The sequence below is a fragment of the Marmota marmota genome, unplaced genomic scaffold (assembly GCF_001458135.2).
Source record: "Marmota marmota marmota unplaced genomic scaffold, marMar, whole genome shotgun sequence".
NCBI lineage: Eukaryota > Metazoa > Chordata > Mammalia > Rodentia > Sciuridae > Marmota > Marmota marmota.
In genome coordinates, this window is record NW_026000037.1 from 21,757,697 (window position 1) to 21,777,497 (window position 19,801).

At 42.1% G+C, this 19,801-nt stretch overlaps 1 long non-coding RNA gene across 1 annotated transcript in view; it reads left to right on the forward strand.

The window, feature by feature from the left end:
- Nucleotides 1–1,339, forward strand: part of LOC125619364 — a 4,371-nt gene extending 3,032 nt beyond the window's left edge. The window contains exon 2 of the long non-coding RNA XR_007350870.1: nt 540–1,339. This is a non-coding gene — a long non-coding RNA (uncharacterized LOC125619364). The remainder of the gene's footprint in view (nt 1–539) is intronic.
- Nucleotides 1,340–19,801: the final 18,462 nt, after the last annotated feature.

Sequence of the window (19,801 nt, forward strand, 5' to 3'; positions counted from 1 at the left end):
GGAGGAGGGAGTCTGCTGCGCTGACGCCGGGTGCTGCGGCGAGAGGTACTCCCAAAACGCTCCGGTGACACCGCCCCGGGGCGGGGCCTAACACGACAGTCTGGGGTCCAGGACCGCCGCGGGCCCGACTCTTTGGTCCTCTTACCCAGCAGTCACCTCCTGCAAGTCTAGAGGATTGGGAACTTTCGAAAATCAAAGATAATGTGTTGTGATTGGTACGTGATCAAGGAGCCTCAACTGGAAGAATATGGCCCGAGAGTCCAGCCTTTCCGGGGGCTCGCGTCCAGCTGGATACCTAAAGCTCCGCCTTCTCGTTGCTGGTAGCCGCACAAGTCTCTCTGCACGCCTGGGGCACATCTCCAAGTCTTTCCCTGGCGCCTAGCCCTGTGCCATCTTAGGGCTCCGTCTTTCCAAGTTGCCAGTAATCGTGATCATAATAACCACCTAACATTACTGCGCACTTACTGTGTGCCTGGCACTGTGCTGACTGTTTTGATAACCATTATTTCCTTCAGTCTCCAGACAGCCCTATGAAGTAGGTGTTGTTATTGCCATTCTACAAACAAGACACTAAGACGCCAGAACCAAGATTTCTGACCATGCGCCTGGTTCTCCACCGCTCAATACTGAGTTGTTTCCTAATTCCTGCAGACGGGAAAATAATTAAGGATCATTTTCATGGAGAACAAGATTATTGTACGCCAACTTTGCCAACAGACCAACGTCAGTTATTATAAATTACAGAATTGGTTCCAGGACCTCAGCAAACTCCAAACCCCATGGATGCTAAAGCCCGCTATATAAAATGGTGTAGTATATATTTTTTTAATAACCTACACATATCCTTTCTGGGTACTTTAAATCATCTCTGAGTAAGTTGTAATACCCAATACTTGCAAATGCCAAGTAAATAATTGTTATACTGTATTGTCTAGGGAATAATGACAAGTGGAGAAAAAAGAAGTCTGTACATCTTCAGTACAGACACAATGTTTCCCCTTGAATATTTTTGATCCAGAAATATGGAACCCACAGGTACAGAGGATGAACTGTAATAAATATGTACATCCACTACCCCCAGAACATACCAAGAACTGTAAAGGATGCTGCCCTGGAAGTTTCTCAGAAACTATGGGAGACAAGTTAGACTCAGCTGTCCGGAGTATTAACAGGAGCCGGAGGGAGCCACACATCAGTCAGAGGTGCGGGCCTGGCCTAGGTTTGGGGGTCTCAGGACTGGGGGTTCCTGTAAGAAGGGTTCTTGCAAACTGCATGTGAAGCCCCTTGTACAAATAGAGACACTGAGGCCCTGGAATAAAAGATCCAGCCTACATTCATACAAGTGCATCTCTCTTTCCTGGGAGGCTCTCCTGCCTGCTCCTTAGTTGCTCCTGGTTCTTTCCCCCACCCTCCTCACTCCCCTGGTCTCCCTCCTGGCCTATTATTCTTCCTATTCTGCAGAAAGACAGCAGGTTCAGCAGTTGCCTCACTGTTGAAAGTCACAGAGATAGCAAATGCCAAGCACAGATCCAGCCCTCAAAACCTACCGAGCACTGCATAAATAGAAAGCATTCTGTCGAAACTATTATAAACTTGTGCTTCATTCATGAGCTCCTAAAACATGTCAACAGCCCGGGTTCCTAAGGCAGCTTTCTCTTGAAAGCTCAACATGCTTTCAACTCAAGGTTCCTCTCCACCTAATTTTAAGACTGTCAATCATTCTTTCAAAATTATTTTTTGGACTGGGGATGTAGCTCCATGGTAGAGAGCTTGCCTCACACGTATGAGGCACTGGGTTTGAACACTCTGTGTTCCATCTTCAGCACAGGGGGAGGGAAAGTGATTTCTTCCAGTGCTCCTCTAAGGAGAGGAAGAAATGAGCAGAAGTCAAATTCTGTTATAGTCAGCCCCCCGGGAATAGTAGGAGATTCTGCTTGGCTGGACATTGGTGTTTCAAAATATCACTTGAAGGAAAAATAGGAAGCAACTGAAATGTTCATCAGTGGAACAGGGTCAGTCATGACTATACAGAAACCAGAGGGGCCATTAGGGAATCATTTAAAATAACCATGACAAACAGTATGTGGCAATATGAAAATGATGCTTATGGCATAGTTATGAGTGCAAAGAGCAAGATAGGAAATTGCATATGCAGTATTCTTACAACCACATAAAAATTAATTAATTACTCAGGATTAAAAGATTCAACCATGCATCAAAATAGAAAGTAGTTGCAATAGGGTCAAGGCATTGTGGCTGATATTTTCCCCCTTCATTTCCTAAGTATCCTAAAATATATTGCCTTCATAAAAAGAACCACATGTCCTTCTATTTTGAGACAGTGTCTCACTAAGTTGCTTAGGGCCTTGTTAAATTGCTGAAGCTGGCTTCAAACTCACAATCCTCCTGCCTCAGCCTCCTGAGCTTCTGGGATTACAGGCATGTGCCACCACCTCTGGCCCATGGCTCTATCTTTAAAAGTGATTCTTTATCTAATGTCTAGATCAGACTTCCCTAAACACAAAAGCATTGAAGGATATATGAAATTTTTAAATGATAGTTTTTAAGTGCATAAAAATTAAAATTTTTGAACTTCAAAAACTGCAGTCCACATGTAGGATAAAAGTTTAGAAGAAAATGCTTCAAAAATGTTAATACAAATCAAAGAGGTAGAATGTAGGAGATTTTTACTTTCTTCACAATTTTTTATAATATGCTATTTTCTTTTAATCGGGATAGGTCATTATTTTAAATATCAAGGGGAAAACTTTCTGTTTTGAATTCTGACATTTAAAAAATAGTGTAAATAGAAATAGTTTTTAAGTTCATTTTTAAAACAGTAAGAGCCCTATTTATAAATGGTAAAATAATACAAATGGATAATTCACAAAATTGGATATTTGAAAATTAACAAATAGATTTTTTAATTTCACTCTTTACCAGACAAAAAGAGATGTTCATTAAACCAACAGATACCTTCCCTGTCCTACTTTCATAATAATTTTTGTGTGCATGGTACTGGGGATTGAACCCAGAAGCGCTCTACCAGCTGCAATCCTTTTTATTTTTCATTTTGAGTCAGTGTCTCACTAAGTTGCCCAGGCTCTCCCCAAACCTGTTATCCTCCTGCCTCAGCCTTCCAAATCACTGGAATTGCAGGCTTGCACCATTGTGCCCAGCAACTGATTTTTTTTTTTAATTATCTTACTTATAAAAACCAGAGAGACAGAAACTCTCACTCACTGCTTCTCAGAGTACAAACAGATACAAAATTTCTAGAAAGCAGTTTGCAGTAGTCTAAGAATCATCAAAATATTCACACTCTTCAACCCTACATTCCCAAGTCCAGGAAATAATTCAAAAATTTCAGCAACACTTTAACCACACAGATGTCCACCACATTATTTAGAATGGTACAAAACTGAAAACATCCAATATGCTACCATCATCATTCTGAATGATTAACTAAACTATGTGTAATGTCATACATGAAATGTTTACCAGAACGATAATGCTTGTGAAGTTTTTCGTGATGGTAGAATAATGCAGAATAGAACCAACCACTATCCAAAATGCGATTGCTATTTCTGGGTGGAGTAATTTGGGAGGGAGGATTTGGGGGTTTGTTTTTCTTATTCTTTGTTTTTTTACTTTCCCAACTTTGTATATGTCCTATTTTAGTCATCAGATAGAAATGCTATTAAAAATGCGAACTGAAATGAAGAAACTCTCCTAGAACAATAATTGAGAAACCACAGATGTGGCAAAATAGAAAGAGAAATCTCAGAGTCAGAGAGTATATGCCATGTGTTTGAACTTCAAGGACTGGAGAAATTATGTTTGCTTGTTTGTTTTTAGTAAACTAAATATTCTACAACCGTTTTTAAGTTCTCAAGAAAATTGAGTGGAAGATACAAAGATTTCCTGTATCCTTCCCACAACACATGCACAGCCTCCCCCACTATCAACAACCCTCCCACCCCCAATGGTACCTTTACTGCAATTGATGAACTACATTGATACACCATTGTCCCCCGAAGCTCATAGTTTACATCAAGGTTCACTCTTGGGGATATACATTCTGAGAATTTAGACAAATGTATAATGACATACATTTACCATTAGTGTATCAAACGAGTAGTTTCACTACCTAAAAATCCTTTATGGTCCACCTACTCATCTCTACACCCTCACCCCTTAGCATTCACTGATCATTTGACCTTCCCCATAGTTTTTCCATTTCCAGAATGTCAGATAGTTGGAATCACACCCGTGTAATGCATTCAGATTGGCTTCTTTCACTTGATAATATGCATTTAAGTTCCCTCCATGTCCTTCTGTGGCTTGATAGACTGTTTCTTTTCAACACTAATAATATTCCATGGTCTGGATGTAGCAGTTTATCCATTTACCTATGGAAGGACATCTTGTTTGTTTGTAAGGGTCAGCAATCATGAATAAAGCTGCTGTAAACATCTATGTACAGATTTTCATATAGACCTAAGTTATAGACTCCTTGGATAAATATCAAGGAATTCAATTGCTGGATAAATGGGAAGGGTATGTTTAACGTTGTGAGGAACTGACCAACCGTCTTCCAGAGTAGTGGGGCCATTCTGCATTCACACCAGCAATGGATGCCAACATTTGGTGTTGTCAGAGTTCTGGATTTTGGCCATTCTGATTTCTGTGTGTTGGTGTCTCATTGATTGGAAAGTGTCTGTCTGCCTGTTTTTGTTTGTTTAAACCATGAGGAACACAGGCAAGCCAAAAGGAGTCCTCCTTTCCCTTGGAGAGAAAACAGCATTCCCCCATGTTCCCTTTTATAATTCAAGAATTAAAGGCTCTGAACTAGCACTATCAGCAGCAGCAGCAGCAGCAGCAGCAGCATAATTCTCTTATGAAGCAAGATTTCTATTATTTATACATTTTGGGCTGTCAAAATAATCCTGTGTTTGACAAAAGCAGGATTTTTTGCTACCCTTTTATCGATAGATACTCAGATAAACTTATCAAAGGTACTTGGTTGGTAGGTCCTGCACTGAGACAGTCAGCACCCAGGCCCTGAATAGACCAGCTTCATACCTCCCTTCTAGAACAGCAGGCTTCACCTCTTAGGACAGGAAGGGGCTGTCTGGTCCAGCATCTAGAAGAATCTACAGGCTGAACCAATTATTTAGGGGTACCATAAATGTGATAAAGTGTCTAAGAAGTGCTCTCTGACTCAAATTATCCTCCCTCCCTCTCATATAGAAAATGTTGCCATTTTCAAGTTCCATGAGTTTATGAAAAGGGCAAACAGACCTGGGGTCAGAAATTGGCTCCCCGGTTTGCCCCTTTTCCATCCTTATGTGTGTTACTTAAACTATTCGAGATTCATCTATAATATGATTTAGAATGTTGTGGAAATATCTATCAAGCCCTGGGAATATTGGAAATGACTCTGACAATGATGGCTATATATAGTAGCTGGCAGATGGTATATCTCTGGTCTCCTCTGCTAACTGTCCTGCTTTCATTTGGAACTCCTTCCTATTGAGAGTATGCTATGGTTTGAAGGTTTGTCTGTCCCTCAGAAGCTCATATGCTAGAAGTCCAGAGCTTGAGAACATGCAAAGAGGTGGGCCTAGTGGATGTTATTAGGTCATGGGGACTCTGTCTTCCAAAGGTATTAGTACTGTTCTCCCGGAATCAGGTTAGTTATCATGAGAGCCAATTGCTATAAACTGAGGTCATCCCATGAGTGTAGACCCTTGTATCTGTAGCTGTTTCCTTTTCTACTTCTCTACCAGGGAAAGCTCTCACCAAAGGCCAGTCAAGTGAGGCCACCCAATGTTTAACTTTCAGTCTCAAAAAAAAAAAAAAAAAAAGTAAGTTGAATAAACTTTTTTTCTTCATTCATCACTCAGTATCAGGTATTCTGTTATAGCAACCCAAAATTAACCGAGGTAGTGTGGTTGGTGCAGTCTTGTCCCTTGCACCCTGATATGCTAATACCATGGGCTTAAAGGATGGACACATGAATACATGGCCCAAGCAGAGCTCATTGGAACCTTCTCTGGACTGATCTAGTTTGTGGGTCCAGAAGTTCCTCTTTCTGCTAGATTTGCTAAGCAGGGAGAATGAAATTTTAGGTTGCCAGAGGCCAGCTAGCCTACCATGTGAAAGAGCTACCTAAAAGCTTCAGTCAACAAGAGTAGAGAGATGGAAAGATGGAGAAATGGCAAAACAAAGACAGAGAAACAGAGGCTAAGAAGCAGAATGAAGGATATTACTTGAGAAGTTGGTCCCAGTCATTCCTAAATCCCGCCCACTCCCATCTGCAACTATCCAGCTATAAGAGTCAATCCATTTTTTTTTTTTGCTAAATCCAATTTGAGATCACTTGTAATCAAAAGAGACATGACTAATGTACCACTGTCATAATAACATCCTTCTGAGAGACATCATAATGCATCCTTAATTCTAGGGGAATCTCCAAATTAGTCTCTACTATCTCTCCTGCCTCATCTGCAGTAATAAGGAGTGCACAAATTGGGACAGTTTCAAGTGAAAAGGAAAATAAATAATTATACTTGGAAAATAGGCATAAACCCAGACTATTCTAGGCTATATATGAAATACGAGTTCCTAGATTAGGAGTGGGAGTTAAGAAGAAATTTGGGGAAAGAAGTTAAGGACATGCAATTCACAGTCCTCTTTCCCAAGGACTGACCATCTTGTCCTAAGCCTGTTCATCTTCCCAGGTCCTGGCCATCTTCCCCAGGCCCGTCCATCTCCCCCAGACTGTCCATCTCCCCCAAGCCTGTCTATCTTGCCCCAGGCCTATCCAGTCTCCTCCAAGTTATCCTTTTAGAAATGAGAGGGCAGCCCTTCAAAGAACTCTGTGAAATGACCCTCCCTCCACCTCCAACTTCCAAACCTACTGTTTAGATCCACTGTCACCAGTCCCTGCAGGAGGGGCCTGTGGAATGGGCTGGTTACTGAGCTACCAACTAGCTTGAGAATGTGAACAAGGCTTCTGGCAATAAGTAAGCAAGTTCCTTCCTTCTGGCGCCAGCAATGAATTCTCCAAGAGCAAAACAACTTTTCGAGATGACCACTTGCTTGTGTTTCTCCTGCATATCTTGAAATCTTTGTTGGCCTCGGTGTGGTCTGTGGTATGTCTAAAAGGTAAGACAACAGGAGCAGCTCAGACTCTAGAACAGAGGGCCCTGGCTCCATCAGTATTAGTCTAAGGCCATGGGCCAGTCACTACCCACTCCTTTTAAATGAAGCAAAAACACTCAACAGACCAGGCTGTGTTGAGGATTAGAGGTAACCTAATCAGTCCCTGTTCCCAGACTGAGAAGACTTGGGAAATGGTAGCTGTTACAATGACACGCTGTCATGTGGCCCACATTGCTGCTGAGACACAGTAGGCTGACCTTTGCCAGCTTTACAGATGGGTAAATAGAAGTGTAGAAAAGCAAACAGCCCTTTGCCCTGCACCTCCTTCTATAAATCACTGCTTAGCTCCTATAGAAATAAGATCTCAGTCTTTGCAAATGCTCACTGGAAATTTACTGTCATTATCTTTGTATTATCTACACCCTCCAAAAAATGGCTTACTAAATAAAGTGCAGAGACAAGATTGTATAATATATTTTTAAGGATTTCTAAAGTTTCATTAATCTATAGACTAACAAGCTACGAGACAACTAAGAAGATAAGTCTGGGTTTCATTGACAAGGTTACCAGACATCCTTTTTTAATTAATTTTTTTATTGTAGATGAACACAATATCTTTATTTATTCATTTATCATTTTTATGTAGTGCTGAGGATCAAACCCAGTGCCTCACACGTGTGAGGCACTGAGCCCCAGCCCTAGCCCCAGCCCCACAAGGCATTCTTTAGAAAAGCAATTTCAAGGTATATAACAAAAACCTTTTAAACATTTGCATCCTGAGATGTATCTGAGACTACATTAGAACACAGTTGTAAGTACAAAGATATTCCTCTCAAGTAAAATAATGATTTTAGAAACAATATAAATGTCTAAACGTGGGTTGGTTTCCAAACTTCCAAATTCTGGTTTGTCTCTATCTTGAATATTAAGCTACCATTAAAATTTGATTAATGGGACTTAAAAATTTTTAAACCTGCTCTTCCAAAGATACATTATGAAATAAAAAGGGTGATCCACTCAGATAAAACTATTCATGATACAGACACCCTGTATTTAGAATGTATAAGGAATTATTATAACTCTTATTCAGAATATATAAGGAATTATTATAATTTAATAAGAAGAAGATATAGAGCCCATTTTAAAAAAGGATTTGAAGAAACCTTAAGAAGATCTACAAATGGCAATAAGCCCGTAAGAGGTTTAATTTTAGTCTTTTGGGGGAGGGTAACTTGAAATCACAAATGAGCTGACACTACACACATCCAAAAAAAAAAAGGCTGAGATTTAAAAGACTGAAAACACCAAACATGGGTGAGAATGCAGAGCAACTGGAACTAAACCCACAGCAACTCTCCACTCTACCAGATTTCTCCTGCTTTCCTGATAATGAGTTTTCATTTCTTTATTTTCCTTTTATCTTTTTTTTTTTCCTTGTTCTAAGTTCATCATATAGATCTAATCTAATTGTGGGTCTGGGTGATTTTTTTATCTAATAGGTATACCTAGAACTCCAAAGAACATTCAGAGAGAAAGGGACTCCCCAACTCCAAAGCTTGCCTATTCCTCTCAGTCTTGCCTAAAGACATCTGCTACCCAGATGGGATTTTGAATATATCCTTCCTAAAGACATAAGGATGATGGAAAACCTGAATGATGTTCTGTGTTAGTCAACTTTCCATTGCTGTGACAAAATACCTGAAATATATCAACTTATAAGAAGGAAAGATAAGTTTTGGCTCATGGTTGCAAAGGTTTGGGTCCATGGCCACTTGGCCCCATTACTCTGGGCCTATATTAAGCCATGCTCTTTGTGGGGGTGGGGGCAAAGCTATTCACCTTATGGTGGCCCGGAAGCAAAGACAAAGCAAAAGACACTGGGCTTTCCATATCCTCCTCAAGGGCACACCACCAGTAACCCAACTTCCTTTCACTAGGCGCCACCTCCTAAAGTTCCCACCACCTCCCAAGAGTATCATGGGCTGGCGGCCAAAACCTTGACACATGGCCTTGGAGGGATATTTAAGATCCGAACTGTAACACCCTCCTGGCTTAACCTGCTTTGCTTATTCTTAATCGCTTGCTTCTAGTCAACTTGAAAATCGCCAATTTTAGAGGTGTAGATAAGACCTTGGACATATGTGCCATCATGGTAACAGGTGATGAAGTGATCACACACACAGACCTCCAATTTTCTAACCTCCAACTACCTTTCTGAACACCTCAGCCGATACCCGTAAGCCCTATCCCTGGGCAGGCCCACTTGACACCTGTCCTCCGGATTCCATTTGTGAATAAACTCATTTCAGTGATGGTCACACTGCACAGTAGACAAAACAGGCCTGGTTTAGTGACAGGTACACACATACCCAACTTAGCCATCTCTCCTTTCTTCATTTCTTTACCCAGTAATTTGGCAACCTCTCCTCACCCTTAAAAACACACTTAGGCATCTTCTCCTCCAAGAACTTTCTTTGGCCAGCTAACTCAGATAGGCCAAGTGACCTTCCTCCAGAACCCTGTGCTTGCCTTCTCATACACCCAGCATCCCATACACCTGGAAGACATTCCATCCCAGTGGAGGGAAGGGTGATGTGGCACCCAGTTCTTAACCTGATAGTACGTTCTGTGTGCTCCTCCTGACAGAGCGATGACCAGAATTGGGGGAGGAGGTCACAGTCATTTGGGAGAAGAATCACTTCTTGCTCAGATGCTAAGTTGAGAACTGACAACAACCTCCACTGGATGTTGAGTGCCCTTGAGTAGATGGAATGTGTTTGAGACCACAGCCTTCAACTGTGGTATAGAGGTTAAGGACATGCAATTCACAGTCCTCTTTCCCAAGAGGACTATGGCTACTGTGGGGGTGCAGGCAGGAACTGGATCTGGTTAGCTCTGACCCCCAGTTCCCTCCTTGAGGCTGGCCACAGATCAGGTGCTCAGCCAATATATACTCATGGTAGCCACCAGAATGGTTGTGGAAACCCTCCACCCAAACTTAGAAAGGCTCTCAGCATCAAAAAGATGGAAGGTGGAGGGCAAGGCCTGCCTGGAGCTGGGATCTCATCAGTGGGCAATTGTCCAAAGTTTCCTGCTTGTCTGTCTTTTCACATATGTCCCACCCTTGTCACCTCCTCAGTCTTTATATTAGGCCTGAGTGAGGCCCAGGATTTTATAAGTCATTGGCCATGTTTAACTCACGTTCATCATGCTGGCCTGCATTGTTTCTACAAGCAGCATCTACCACCCCTACCTTCTTGCAGAATCCCCAAAGCTGGTGAAAGTCGCTGGGGACACAGCTGAGCGGGGCCTGGCTGGACCTCAGGCAGCCAGTGCAGCAAGCAGACAGAGACACACATTCACCAAAGCGCAGGTGGCCAGTGTCACCCTCACAGTGAAATCATGTTTTCCACATCTTATATTCTACAGAAGAGCGCACAGAACATAATAATCGTTTTTGTTCATTCTAAGTAAACATCTGACAATGTCCAATTCAATGGTTCTGCCCCTCAAACCCAACAATGCTGCCTTAAATAAAAAATGACTGAAAAGATGTGCATCTCAACCCACAATCCCAGCTATACAAGATTCCTTTGCGCTTCTTTTTTAAGCTCTGGTTTCCCCAATGGGCCAGTCACTTCTGCCCCTGCTCACATTTCTTAGAAAGCTCTGGTCCTCCCATTTGTCTCCTTATCAGTTCTCTGTGCCAAAGCAAGCTGGTGGCTCCTTCCCTTCTCAGTCTCGGTCCCTTGGGTCACCCACACAGTTACATCACAGTCTGTTCCAGGACATGGGAGAGACATTCTCTCCATCATTTATGACTTGGGCTTTAGGACACTCCCCTTGGGTGGGGTGTCTCAGGCAAGTGAACAGACATAGGTGCTTTTTGCTCCATAGGGGGGCTTCAGGCAGCCCTCTGAGGCTTCCTTGGGCCCATTACCTAGAAAAAAACAGGCAGAAGGTTTCCTCTGCTCTCAGAATCTCCCAAACCTAGCTGGGATTTCTGTCACTGTCTCCCTGTCCCTGGGGATTGGTCCTGGCATCAGAGCCAGGGTCTTTGGGAAACAGAGAAGGATTTAAATCCTCTTCACTGCCTTTAATCCCCCCCCCACCCAAATCCCACCAAAAGAATGGCTTTCACATGGGACAGGCAGTGGCCTTGCTCTCAGTTCACACAGCAGGTATTGCCTGGTTTATACACAGGTCCAAGTTTTTAAAGGTTCAAAAGTCAAGGATTGGGCTGGGAATATAGCTCAGTTGGTAGAGTGCTTGCCTCACATGCTTAAGGCCCTGGGTTCAATCCCCAGCACCACTGGAAAAAAAGAAAGAAAAGAAAAGTCAAGGATTTGATCCATTCCTTAAAGGCAATGAAAACAGAGAACTCACTGAATTGAAAAAAGTAGGGCAGAACTAACAGGAAATGTGGAAGGTAGAAGAATTGGTTAACATTTCAAATATTATCCCGTGTCTATCATGTCTATTTGTATGTCTATATCATATAAATTATGGATCACTATATATCTATGTAAATATATGTGATAACTTGTGCAAACCCCTGAAAACTTGAAGATGAAGGTGGTTTTTGCAATGTGATAAGCCTCAGCATAGGCTACCTCTATGTGTAGCTGCAGTGGCTATTTACAGTGAATTCTACCTCTCAGGCAGTAAAATCTCCATAACCAGCATTCACTGAAGCCTGAGCAAATGAATGCTAGGGACATAAAAGAAAAGAAAATCGGTGCCTGTGCATAGGATTGAAGGAGATTAATGCTATATGCATCCCTCATAGTAGATGATAACACTAACATAATAAAGTTCTGCCTGTTGCTCGAACTTCTGCAAGTGGGAGAAAATCCTACACAAAGTAGACATTTTGAATTGGCTTTGGCAAACATGTAGATGCACAAGGAGAAGAGCAACTGCCTGTGTGAGTTCATAACAGGGACTGCAGATGCCCTATGAGTAACTGAAAGAGGATAAAACTTGGCGGTTTTGCCTTCGTTTTGTGTAGGTCTCCTTTACAAAGCTCTGCACCTAGTCATGTCAATCATTTAAGGAATGTTCTTCTAAAAACTGGTGTCTGTCATGTATACCTAAAATGAACAAAAAATATTTTTGAATAAAATTAAAACTGGTATTACAAGGTTTTTAGCCCTAAATTTACCTGATCTATAGCACCTCTCTTCAAGACGGGAGGCAAGATTTGCAGCACCCTGTTGCAGACCCCTGGGGTGGTACCTAGAAGTCTTTACCCATTGTTCCTACACCTTCCAGAAACAGCAGGAGGGAGGCACATCACTCCAAGATGGGACAGCCCCCTAAGTCTGAGCAGTTGTCTCACAGGCACACTGGATTGTCCCCTGCCAGGATCACAGGTCTGATAGATAAACACCTGAGCAGCAAATGGAAATTGCCCCCTCGTGTGATAAGGACTCCTCCAGAGATACCTGCAGAACCAGAACTAAAATAAGGATCAACCAGACTGCAGTTTGCCCAAGATTGCTCAGTTATGCAGATCTCTCATCTCATGCCCCAAATCTTTTTCTTTTTTATTTTTTTTAAGGGAGGAATATTAGCATCAGATTCACCATTTTAGGTCGGGAGCCATTTTTAAATTTTTTGAAAAATATTTATTTTTTAGTTGTAGTTGGACACAATACCTTTATTTCACTTATTTATTTTTATGTGGTGCTGAGGATCAAACCCAATGCCTCACGCATGGTAGGTGAGCACTTTACCTCTGAGCCCCAGTCCCAGCCCCCAAATCTTCCTCTATTTAAACCTACAGCTCTTGTCTGCACCCCCAAAGATAGGGCTGAGATGCTGCATCTCACTTTACCTTCCCAATATGGCTTGGTTGATTAAGATTCTTTTCCTGCTCCTCACCTTGACCTCTTCTGTTTGGTTTCTGGGGTCAGTGGAGGACCTGGTTTGTTGAAACTCCCTGGAGTCAGGCTGCTGGCCTAGGACACCAGTGACAGAACCTATTCCTGGGGCCTCACTAACCACAGCTGCATCTGCCTGAGAGGGGAGAGGTCCCTTCAGCCAACACATGACTTACCATTTCTAGAAGGCAGACCCTCCTACAGGCCATCTGCAGAAACTAAGGCATTCCCAAGCAGTGAGCAGGCTTTTGGCCCAGCAACTCAGAGAGCCGAGGCCTGCTCTGCCCCAGGGTCCAAATGGGGACAATTTGGCAGCCTGGAGGGAGTTGCATTCCAGGGATTCTTAGAAGAGGCCTGGACAGGGGGCTTAGCTCCCATGGGTGCCCTAAAACATACTAACCAGTACAGCTGCGTTGTGTCTATAAACCTTGTTCAGCTCTGTGGCCCAAGACCGTTTCCTGAGCTCTCTTCTCCTTGTCCACAGTCTGCCCCTGCACAGGTCTCCCCACTTCTAACCTGCATTCTACTCTTGGTCAGACCCTAGCCTTCCCCTCCAATCTGTTCTCTCCGATGCCCAGGGGAGACATTTCTGAAATGTTTATCTGTAAAGGCCACTCTTCTGCCTTTCACTGCCTCTGCAGAAATTTTAGACTAAACTCCAAATATTTTAAATTAATGCACAGCCTTCCCTTCCTCCCAGCTCCCACCTGCCTCTGCACTGTCTTCTCCCTGAGCCTCCAGGTTGAGCCCAGCCCCAATCCAGCCTGCCAACCCTTACCTGCCGCATTGGTACCAGCTGTTCCCACTGTCTTTGTCTCTTCAGTTCCGGCTCATCTTTCTGGACCTAGTTGAAGACTTCTGCACCTAGGAAGCCTCCTGGGTCCCCCAGCTGGGCGTGAGGTCTCCCAGCACTTACTCCACTTTATCACTGTCTGTGTCTCTCCCAAGGCAGCAGACCACACCTTATTCTCCCCTGACTCAACAGCATTTGATGCAGAATGCACTCACAGCACCTGATGAGGGAGCAGCAGGAGAGCAGAGCGGGAGGGGAAGCAAGCTTGCATTATTTGCACCTTCTTAAGCTGCATGGAGCCTCCTCTGGGGCAATTCCTTCTGACATCATCAGTGTACCCTCATATACAACCCGACCGCATGCAAAAACGTGTAGGGAGGAATATGTGGAAACACTGTGCCACACTCGGTTATACTTTTTTTTAAGAAGTCTTTATTTTTTCATCATTTTTCCCTGTTATTTTGAAATAACAACAAATTCACCTAAAGTGGCAGGGTAGTGTTACAGGAGGTTGAGTCAACGGTGGAGCCCTGTGGTCCTCCTCCCTTGGGTATAATTGTCTAAGATTAGGTAATTCCCCCGGCACAGACAGAGAAGTATACAACGAGGCAGAGACAGATGGCATGCAGGGCAGTTTTATTACAAGGCAGAGAAAGGGAGATAGACCCCAGAGAGAGGGGCAGCCAGATCGGCAAGGGACTGAAATGCACTGAAATGATCATGCCGGGGCCTCTGTTAGAATGGGCTGTGGAAACCTGTATGGATACAAAACCTCAGCCCACACCTCTTTGGACCCAGTGTTTTGTGTACCTGTTGTTGCCCATATGGGGGAATTCTCATGCCTACGCTGTGTTAAAATTGGGCACGCACCTGGATACTGGGATCATTTTGCCCTTTCTGGCCCAGCACCCCCTGGCGGAAGGTCAGATAATGGTCTACTGACCCTCAGGGCAGCTTGTGATGCAGTGTGGCTTTGAGAATATGATGTGACCTGTAAATCTATAGGAGAGGGTGCTGGGCCTCCTTTTGGAATGTGGCAGAAGACTGATACCTTTGGGTTAATTCACAGTCAAGGGCACTTTGCAGTTGCTACCCTCTGTCACCACTTTTCCTCCTTCCATTCCTGATCTTCCCTAGCTAACTACTTACACTAATAGAAAGAGGTTCCTTGTGTCCTTCACCGAGTTTCCACCAAATCTAGTACCACATGAAAATTAGGAATGTGACACTGGGACAGTGCATGTGTACAGATGGCACTCTATATTTGCAGGTTCCCTATTTGTAGATTCAACCCAGCCTCAGGTCAAAAGTATTTGGGAAAATATTGTGTCTGTACTGAACATATCCAGATTTTTTTTCTTGACATTATCCCCTAAACAGTATAGCATAACAACTATTGACAGAGCATGCACATTGTATGAGGTAGAATAAGTAATCTGGAGATGGTTTAAGACATAGGAGAGTGTGGGGAAGATTATGTGGAAACACTATGCCATTTTATCTAAGGAACTTGAGCATCTACAGATTTGGGTATCTGTGGAGGGTCTTGGAAGCAAACCGTGTAGATACTGAGGGATGGCTGTATAGTTCTTTGCCATTTTATCAAATGTCTACATTTATAGTAGCCATCATGGAACAATAGCCCTACAAAGGCCTCCCTGCTTCTTCCCCTTCTTGGCCACACCCTCCCTGTGATGGGTTAGATATGAGGAGTCCTCCAACAGCTTCTGTGTTGATGTAGGAAGTGAAGTGATTAGACTATGAGAGCCTTGACCTAATCAGTCCACCCTTGTTTGAATGGACTGACTGGGTGGTAACCGTAGGCAGGTGAGGCATGGATGGAGGAGATGGGTCACTGGGGGTGCCCTGGGAGAGCTCATCTGCCCTGTGGCCCCTTCCCTATCCTCCCTGTTTCTCTACTTCATGGCCACCACAAGTAAACCAGCATTCCTCCACCATGCCCCTCTGCCATGATGTTCTGCCTCAGAGATATGGAGTCAGCCAACCACAGACTAAACCTTTGAAACCATGAGTCAAAATAAAGTTTTCCTTCTCTAAGCTGTCCTTGTCACATATTTTGGTCACAGCAGTGAAAAACTGACTAGCATAATTCCCTCGCCATCCTTCAACCCTGGCGACCACTAACCTGTTCTCTATTTCTAATGATTTGTTCATACTGAGAATGTTATGCAAATTGAATCATGGAGTATGTGGCATTTTGAGATTGGCTTTTTTTTTTTAAGGGGTTGGATGGGGAAAGAGAAAGGAAATAATTCTCTCCTGAGATCCACAAAGTTCAAAGCAAGATTTCTTTTTTTTAAGAGAGAGGAGAGAGAGAGAGAGAGAGAGAATTTTTAATATTTATTTTTTAGTTATTGGCGGACATAACATCTTTGTATGTGGTGCTGAGGATCGAACCCGGGCCGCACGCATGGCAGGCGAGCGCGCTACCGCTTGAGCCACATCCCCAGCCCCGAGATTGGCTTTTTTTTTCACTCAGTGTAATATCAGTAAGATCCATCCAAAATGTTGCATCCATTCATAGAACATTCCTCTGTCAATAGTCCATGGAACAGTATTCCAGGTATAGATGGATGGATCACAGTTTGTTCAAATATTCACCTACTGGGGACTATGTTCATTGACTTCGATTTTTTTTTTATGTTCACCTTTTATTAAATTCAAAGCTTATTTTTAAATAGCATGTTCAGCCAATTCTTCTTTTTCTGTTTCACATCCAATTATTGTCCCATGTACCTTTCAGATAGGACCACACAATCAGCTTGGATTCCCCGTTAGATAGTTAAACAGCCCACTTATTTATTTATTTATTTTGTTGTTGTTGTTCTAATTAGTTATACATGACAGCAGAATGCATTTCAGTTTATTGTACACAAATGGAGCACAGCTTTTTGTTTCTCTAGTAGTATACCATGTAGAGTTACACCATATGTGCAGTCATACACGTACCATCTCATTCCACCTTCTTTCCTGCCCCCATGTCTCCTCTCCTATCCTTCCTCCCCTTTGCCCAATCAAAGTCCCTCCAGTTTTCCCATTACCTCCTGCCTCCCACCATTATGGATGAACATTCTCTTATTAGGGAAAACATTCAGCCTTTGTTTTGGGGGGATTGGCTTACTTTGCTTAGCATGATATTCTCCAACTCCATCCATTTACCTACAAATGCCATGATTTTATTCTCTTTTAATGCTTAGTAATATTCCATTATGTATATATGCCACAGTTTCTTTATCCACTCCTCTATTGAAGGGCATCTAGGTTGCTTCCACAGTTTACTTATTGTGAATTGAGCTACATTGATGTGGCTGCATCACTATAGTATGCTGATTTTAAGTCCTTTTTCAGTTTTTGACTATTGCAGACAAATATATGAACAATGTGTACATGTCCTTGTGTAAACATGAATTTTAATTTCCCTGAGTTAAATAACCAGGGATATAATTACCAGGTCATCTGATAAGTATACATTAGTTTTCTAAGAAACTGCCAAACCATTTTCCATGCTGACCATTTTATGTTCCTAAGTATGAGAGATGCAGTCTGTCTGCATCCTTGCCTGTGTTTTGCATCATTTTTTTTTAGGTATCAATGGACCTTTATTTTTATTATTATCTTTTTTTATTTTTTTTTGTATGTGGTGCTGAGAATCAAACCCAGTGCCTCACACTTGCTAGGCAAGCATTCTACCACTGAGCTACAACCCCAGCCCCCTTGCCTGTGTTTTGGTATTGTCACTATTTTTCATTTTAACTGTTTTAAAAGGTGTATAGTGATATCTTATCATGATCTTAATTTGCATTTCCCTAACTATGAATGATATCGAACATCTCATCATTTGCTTATTTGCCAAATGGATCTCTTCAGTGAAATATATTTTTACGTGGTCTATTTATTTTCTAATTGGGTTGCTTCTTTCTTCATTGTTAAGAAAGCTCTTTATATATGCTAGATAATCATTCTTTGCAAGATAAGTGCTTTGCAAATATTTTCTCACAATCTGCAGCATGTCTTTTTATCCATTTAACAGGCTTTTGAAGATTGAACATTTTTAATTTCAATGACATCCAAATGATCCATTTTTTTTCTTTAAAGGATGGTACTTTGAGCATCATATTTAACACTTAACCAAGCTCTAGATCCCACAGATTTTCCCCTATATTATCTTCTAATAGCTTTCTGCTTTTATAACTTTTAAAATTATGATCTATCTGAACTTTTGAGTTTAAGTTTTGACTTTATAAAAGTGAACTTTTTGTAAAAGGTTTAGGTTTAGTTTTTATCAATATCCAATTTCTCCAGCACCATTGACTGAAATGACTCCCCTTCCTCTATTGAATTGCCTTTACACTTTTGTCAAAAGGCATATCTTTGGTCACAGCCATGTTTATATTTGTCATTTTGTGGGTTCTCTAATTTGCTCCTTTGATCTGTGTGTCTATTCCTTCGGCAATACCCAACAGAGTCAATTACATGCTTCATGGTTGAGCCTTAAAAGCAGGTGAAGAGATTTCTCCCACTTTTTTTTCCAAAGTTGTTTCAGCTTTGGTTGTATAATAAAGAACTTGACTGGCCTTTACCCCTGTATCTTGGAAGAAAAGACTAAATCCTTAGAATTTCCTAAGAAATAGGAATGTCTGTTATTCATATTATTACCATGGATCCGACCTGAGTTTATGCTACATGATGAAGTGGCTCGGGACAGAGGCTGGTTACCAGAAAGACCAACCATGTAACCAGGGTTCCAGCCATATGAATATCACCTAACCTCCTAACTTCTGGGATTGGGGAGAGAACCAGAGATTGAAGAAAGGACATCAGTCATGCTTCCTTGATGAAACCTTAGTAATAACTGTGGACACTGAAGCTTAATGAAGCTTCCTGGTTGATGAGTGCATGAATATGCCGAGATGGTGATGTAACATGACTCACGGGAAGAAGCTCTGCACGCCCCAGACCTCACCCCATGTGTCTCTACATGGGGCTGTTCCTGGTTTGAATCTTTTATAATAAAACTGTACTCATAGTACAGGGCTTTCCTGAGTCATGTGAGTCATTCTAGTGCATTATCAAACCTGAAACCATGGGAACTCCCTGGATTTGTAGCTTGATAGTCAGAACTGTGGGTGTCCTGAGGAATGTACTTGTCACTGTGTCCACTGGAGACTGTGTCCTTTAATTTGTGGGGCTTGAGCTATCCGGGTGGCTAGTTCAGAACTCTAGTGCAATATACCCACTGGTGTCCCAATAGTTGAGGTGAAATAGCTATTTTAGTTCCTTTGCCTAAAATCATATCAGTTTTAGGACAATCTTATATACATCTATAAACTTTCTTGCTGGGATTTTGAGAGGAATTGAATTATATATCAGTTTTTAAAAAACTGATCCTTTCATTGAGTCTTCCAACCCATAAATTTATCATTATTTGTCTTCTATTTATTTAAATCCACTCTGACTTCTTTCATCAAGATTTCCTTTGTAGACTATCCTGTCATTTGAAAATAGGAATGATTTCATTTCTACCTTTCTTATCTGTGTGCCTTTTAAAAAAATATTTATTTTTTAGTTTTAGGTGGACACAATATCTTTATTTTACATTTATGTGGTGCTGAGGATCCAACCCAGTGCCTCATGCATGCTAGGCGAGTGCTCTACCACTGAGCCACAACCCCAGCCCCATCTGTATGCCTTTTTAATTTCCTCTAATTTACTTCCCTTGGCTAGAACTACTTGTGCTGTGTTGAACAGCAGAGGAAGAGCGTGGACCCCATGCCTTGTTCCCTAGGTCAAAGGGGAATCATTTAACTTTCCCCCATTATGAATGCTGTGAGCTGAAAGTTTCTTGCAGCTGTGCTTTATTAAGTTGAGAGAGTCCCTCCAAGTCCTAGTTTTCTGAGCGTTTTCATCATAAATCATGTCAGATTTTATCAAA